The sequence below is a fragment of the Natrix helvetica genome (genome assembly GCF_964273705.1).
Source record: "Natrix helvetica genome assembly, chromosome: Z".
Taxonomy (NCBI): Eukaryota; Metazoa; Chordata; class Lepidosauria; order Squamata; family Natricidae; genus Natrix; species Natrix helvetica.
The window spans coordinates 23,430,640-23,437,488 of NC_138554.1; positions in this window are offsets into that span (position 1 = coordinate 23,430,640).

Sequence of the window (6,849 nt, forward strand, 5' to 3'; positions counted from 1 at the left end):
TTCTTCTTTCTTCCATTGATTTAATAACAGCAGAAGAAATCCTGATTTCAATCAAATTCCAAATTAAGTAGAATCCATTTTGGCAAAGAATTTAGTTCATCAGTTTAAAATCTTTCCGAATAGCTATTCTTAAATCAATCTTTTCTCAAATTTCATCTATTCAGACCAGATGTACAGATGAATCCCAGATACTGAATGCTGTTTCACTTTCAAAATTAGCTGCCAATTAAAACCTAGTATAGGAAGTTAAGACCCATCCTTCTCCTAGAAAAATGAAATATCTTGAAAAAGCAGAATATTATATTTTCCTGGATGTGAAAAGAGAGAAACACGTTTTAAAGACAAAGTAGCTCCCTGCAGCTTCCTCCCCATCCCCCTTTATCAATGGGCCATTAAGATGCCCAAGCCAATCTACTATATAAGAAAGAGATTTCCTCTTCAATTCCAGAGTGATGGGATTAAGGCATGATAATATTAGCCCTTTACCCAAGTCGCCACATGGCATCTGAGAATTCAATCAAACTTGGGATTCAAAACATAGCCTAGAGCAGGGGTGGCGAACAAGTTCGACAAAAAGAGCCAAAATTTTAAACTGTGAGAGTCAGAGAGCCACACCACGCAGTGACCTGCCAAAACAGACAAACACTCACACAAAAGCATATAATTTTAACAATAATATATTAAACACATAATATAACATGCTCAGTCAGGTGTTTTTTGTTATAAATTTTTATAAACCCATTAGAGCTGCAACGGAAGGCAACGGAAATATTTTTAGACACAAAGCTTTTGACAAGTTAAAATTCACAGTAAATGGAATAATCTCTACAATCTTTTAATATGGAAAGTCAAAGGCAAGGATGGGCATTTTCTCTTTTATTATTTATAATTGGTTAGGACAGGGGTGTCCAAACTTGGCTGGGGAATTCTGGGAGTTGAAGTCCACAAGTCTTAAAGTTCCCAAGTTTGGACACCCCTGGGTTAGGAGGTCCTGGCGGGCCAGAACTGAAAAGCTAAACAAATATTTCAGCTAAAGATTCAGGTAGAAAGAGATACAAGATGAAATGCTATGCAAATGATATAGTAGTAACGATTATGCAAACACAAAGCTCCATAAGATACTAATGGCAGAATCCAAAGATTTTTGGCTACCTTTTAGAGATAAAAAATTAAATGAAAAGTAAGATAATAAGGCATTCAATTTCCAATGAAAAAAAAAACATGAAAAGGGGGATTGGGATATGAGAAAAATATAGTGAAATATCTAGAACTCTTATTTAATAGGATATAATAATAATACATTTGAAAACAATTATAACAAATTATTGAATGAAATGAACAATTCCTTGAAACTTAGATATTATCTAAGATAAATGTTTTATTCCAAATGGCACCAACTGGAAGCTGGGTGGTGGGGTGGGGGAGCAAGATTCAAAATCATACAAGACTCAAAAGAAAGATATAGAGGAGCAGCATTTCTTAATCTTAGAATGGATTACAAAGCAAATTGTCTTAATCTTATTTAAAGATAAAATTGAACAATCACCTCTGTGGTCCCTTCCAACCCTGTGCTTCTATGGGTTTGGTATATCTACAAATGATTGGCAGATCACCAATCTTTTCCAACTTCCAGTATTTTAAGTTAAATGAAATGTTAAAAATTTAGAAAGATCTCTGCCATAGCCACCATTCTGATAATTGCTTGTCTTTTAACTTCAGTATAATGATTAATTCATTGCATTTGAATTAATCTATTTCCTTGGACACTTTGATCTCTAGTAACTAAGATATAAGTTTGTATTTTTTAAAATATAGAATACTTGATTCATGATGAGGTGCAATAGGTGACTGACAGTACTGCTACAACCTTCCTCTGACTACTTAGTCTTAGCATTTTATTCTGATTAGCAAAGTTCAAGTTCTAAGGGCTGGTTTTTTTGTATTTTTTTAAAAAAGTGGACTCCACAACCCAAAGTCTCCATTCCCCTAATTATTACCCATCTTCCACTTCATCTTAACTTAAGACTTCATCTTAACTTAACACGCGGCTCGCGGCCAAAATAAATGAGGCTCTTTGCCTCTTACCATTATTTAGTATGCTGTGGCTTAGATCGCGCGCTAAACCCGGAAGTACGGTCGACGCGACGACGCTTGCCTGGAGCATCGTCGCGTCGACCGTACCTCCGGGTTTAGCGCGCGATGAGCCACAGCATACTAAATAATGGTAAGATTTAATTTAATTTAATTTAATTAGCACTTCTAGACCGCCCCCTCTCCCAAAAGGGACTCGGGGCGGTGTACAGTCCATATCAAAAACATCATACATAATAACAATTAAAAATTATTAAATGGATAAATACATAAATAAGAGGAGGATAAAATAGACAGAACTGTAATTGCTAAATAAATAATTTAAAATATACAAAGTTTAAAACCCCAGTGTCTTATAAAATTAAGTCCCCTAAAAAACCAGTAGGAAATATATATGCCAGGAGGTAGACGTTAAGAATTATGCCAGACCAGCCAGTCGGAACAGGTGAGTCTTCAGTTTCTGCCGGAAGGAGCGGAAGTCAGTGGTGGTTCTAATGTCGGGGGGGAGGTCATTCCAGAGGGTTGGGCCCATCACAGAGAAGGCCCTACTCCTTGGTGTCGCCCGTTGGCATTGCCTAGTGGACGGCACCAGGAGAAGCCCCTCCCTGTGAGAGCGAATTGGCCGCAGGGATGTATGTGGGAGGATGCGATCCCGCAGGTAACTAGGCCCTATGCCATGGAGCGCTTTAAAGATGGTGGTCAAAACCTTGAAACGCACCCGAAAGACCACAGGTAGCCAGTGCAGCTCGCGCAGGAGCGGTGTTACGTGGGAGTATCTAGTACTCCCCATGACTGCCCGCGCGGCTGCGTTCTGGACTAGCTGCAGTCTTCGTGCGCGTCCCAAGGGAAGCCCCATGTAGAGAGCATTACAGTAGTCCAGGCGAGACGTCACCAGTGCATGAGTGACCGTGCGTAGGGCATCCCGGTCCAGAAGGGGGCGCAATTGGCGCACCAGGCGAACCTGGTGGAATGCCCCCCTAGCCACGGCTGCCACATGGTCGTCCATTGACAGCCGGGCATCAAGGAGGACGCCCAAATTGCGCGCCCGTTCCACAGGGGGCAGTTGTTCGCCCCCTATGGCCAGCGTTGGAGTCAGCTGACTGAACCGAGGTGCCGGTAGCCACAGCCACTCAGTCTTGGAGGGGTTGAGTTTGAGTCTGTTGTCCCCCATCCAGACCCCGACGGCTTCCAAACACCGGGACATCACTTCGACAGCCTCGCTGGGGTGATTTGGGGTTGAAACGTACAGCTGAGTATCATCAGCGTACAGATGGTATTCAACCCCAAAACCACGGATGATCTCTCCCAGCGGCTTCACATATGTGTTGAACAGGAGGGGCGAGAGGACCGACCCCTGTGGCACCCCACAAGTGAGTGACCTCAGGGTCGACCTCTGCCCCCCCCGTCAACACACATTGCGACCGGTCGGAGAGGTAGGAGCCGAACCACCGTAAAACGGTGCCTCCGACTCCCATCCCCTCCAGCCGGCGCAATAGGATACCATGGTCGATGGTATCAAAAGCCGCTGAGAGGTCTAATAGGACCAGGATAGAGGAACAACCTCTATCTCTGGCCCTCCAGAGATCATCAACCAGCGCGACCAAGGCTGTCTCTGTGCTGTGCCCGGGTCGGAAGCCGGACTGGCGTGAGTCTAGATATTCGGATTCGTCAAGGTGTCGTGGAAATTGCTGTGCCACCACATTCTCAACAACCTTCGCTAAAAAGGAAAGGTTGGAGACTGGACGATAATTAGCCAGCTCCATTGGGTCCAGTGAAGGCCTCTTGAGCAAGGGCCTCACCACCGCCTCTTTCAAGGCAGTTGGTAGGAAGCCCTCACCCAATGAGGCGTTCACCAGGCCCAGAAGCCAGCCTCGTGTCACCTCCCAGGATGCCAGTACCAGCCAGGAGGGACACGGGTCCATTGAACATGTGGTGGGTCGCAGCTGTCCACGCAACCTGTCCAAATCCTCGGGGGCAACAGAGTCAAACTCCTCCCAGAATGGTCTCACAAGACTCACTGTTGACGGCTCGTCCGGCCCACTGGAGGGGGCCCATCCGCTCCGGATCTGAGCGACTTTGTCCTGCAGATATTCCCCAAACTCCTCTGCTCTACCCTGCAAGGGTGCCCCCCGCGTCCCCTGTGACAGGAGAGAGCGGGTCACCCTAAACAGGGCAGCAGGGCAGTTATCCGCGGACGCAATAAGAGCGGCACAATGTCTACGTTTGGCCGCTCTCAATGCCACAAGGTAGGTCCATAAATAGGCTCTTACCTGTGTTCGATCAGACTCGGAGCGTGAGGATCTCCACCTGCTCTCTAGACGTCTCCTATGGCGCTTCATCACCCTTAGCTCCTCGGTATACCAAGGAGCTCGGGTGGATCGCTGCCGCAGGAGAGGTTGCAAAGGCGCAACCCGGTCCAAGGCCCCAGCCACCGCCGTATTCCAGGCGGCCACTAGGTCCTCCAACCGAGCGCGGGTCAGGGCTACAGGTAGTGGCCCAAGTTCCGTCTGGAACCTATCCGGTTCCATCAGGTGCTTGGGGCGGTACCAGCTTGGAGAGGCTGGCTCCGCCTCCTCGCGGTGGGGGGTAGCGGAAGGGAAGTCGAGCCGGAGACATGAGTGATCTGACCATGACAGGGGAGTAATGACTAAGTCCCCTATTCCCAGTTCACTCGTCCACTGTTCAGATACAAAAATAAGGTCCAGTGTGTGACCGCCCTCGTGTGTGGGGCTCTGAATTAATTGGGTCAGGCCCATGGCTGTCATGGAAGCCATGAACTCCCGAGCCACCTCAGATGCTGCTCCCGTCGACGGCAGGTTGAAGTCCCCCATGACCAAAAGCCTGGGGATCTCAACCGCCGTCTCTGAGATCAGCTCGAGGAGCTCGGGCAGGGCCGCTGATGTATAGCGAGGAGCCAAGTATACAATCAGCAGGCCCAACTGCCTCCCTGGGCCCCATTTCACACCTAGGGATTCACAACCGGGTATCTGAGGAACAGTGAACTCTCTCGGTTCCAGACCATCCCGTATAACTACCGCCACCCCACCACCCTTACCCAGGGCCCGAGGCTGATGAAATGCACGGAAACCCGGTGGGCACATTTCCACGAGGGGTAAACCACCCTCGTGGCCCAACCAGGTCTCCGTTATCTCTGCAAGGTCCAGCTCCCCCTCCGAGATCAACTCGCTAATGAGGGGGGCCTTGTTGGTTACGGACCTTGCATTGCAAAGCATCAGCCGCAGGCCCTGGCTCTGTAGTTCCTGACCACCTAGGCTGCGGGGGTTGGTACAAACGACCGGGCGTAGCCAACAGCCACGGTCTCCCAACCGACCTTGTGATCTTCTCTTGTCCTCGCATCCCCCCCTCCCCGCGACCGATGTAATAAAACAACCCTCTACTGGAATAATTTGTTCCCTCTCCCCCCCCACCCCGCTCACTTCCCTCCTGGACTCACCTGTTCGACTGGCGCTGGCTTCCCTCCCGGCCTGGTTAACCCACCCCCCCTCCCTGGAACCCCCTAAAAACAATGTAAAACATTTGACTAAAAATCCCCTCAGCTTCCGTTTCTTCCACCTCTCAGGGTTCACAAACCCGTCATCAAGGCAGGCCCTTGTAAGAGCCAAGGGCCATACCTGAGAGAGAGGGGCCTCCCGCGGGCGGAGCAGGTCTAACCTTGAATAAATTGATAGAATATTAAAGCCCAATTGGATAAGGGTGCAGGTAGTAAAAGTCAATAGCCGGAGGGCTAAGGTCTTAATGGGATACTAAAGCTGGAGGCTTTAGTATCCAGATAGTACTTGGAAAGTACTTTAGCTGGAGGCTTTAGTATCCAGATAGTACTTGGAAAGAGGGCGGGGGGGAAATGTTCAAATATTCCCAAAGTGGAGCAAGGCAGAGATGTCATAAAAATGGGAAACAGTCTAAGGTGGTTGAGGATAGATATAATTACAGATGTGGGATCCTTAGTGGGTGGGGGGAGCATTCTGAGCCCAGCTGTTTTTAATCTAGGCAATCAGTCAGGCCAGCCATAGCCCTGAAACGGGCCTCCAGTGGCCTCTGAAGTTCTAGGCCATCCCCAGCCGTTATTTTAGTTCCTCTCCTCACTTCTGGTTCCCCAACACATTCATCTTGGTCCCCATCCGGCGCCTCATTGATCATTGCAATTTGGGTAAAGCTCTCAAAAATTATAGGAACATTCTCCAGGTTCTCCAGGTTCCCGGGAGCATGGGAGCAGCCAGGCTACAGCCAAATGTCATAGAGGAGTCCCTGGCTGCAGCTCTTTCCACACCTCCAACGCTGCAGCCATCTCCCTTTGCCGTTCCTGACTGTCTCCCTGATCTGCTCACCTCTCCGGAGCCTCCAGTGCCTCGTTGTCTTCTCTGGAGTCGTAGGGAGAACCTTGTTCTCTTTGGTGCCATTCTCTTGCTTTTCCCCCATTTTTTTGCATTTTTTTCGCAACGCAGTTCAAATTTCGCGCCTTCGCGCCGCTGCGCGCGCCGCCACCATTGCCTCCCGGCTTCCTCCTCAGCCGCTCACAGCCGCTCCGCTCCTTCCACTCTCCGTTCTTCTCCGACCAACCCTGGTGGGCTAAAACGAGCCCAAAACAAGCCAGGGTGGTCGGGCTACCCAATTCTCGGCCCTCCGATGACATGAGGGCCGGCAGCAACCTCCTACCCAGTCGGGATGCTCCATGGTAAGCTTAGGAGCTTAGGAAGGCGACCGCCATCGCCGGAAGCTCCTCCTCCTCCCCTGGCCTAG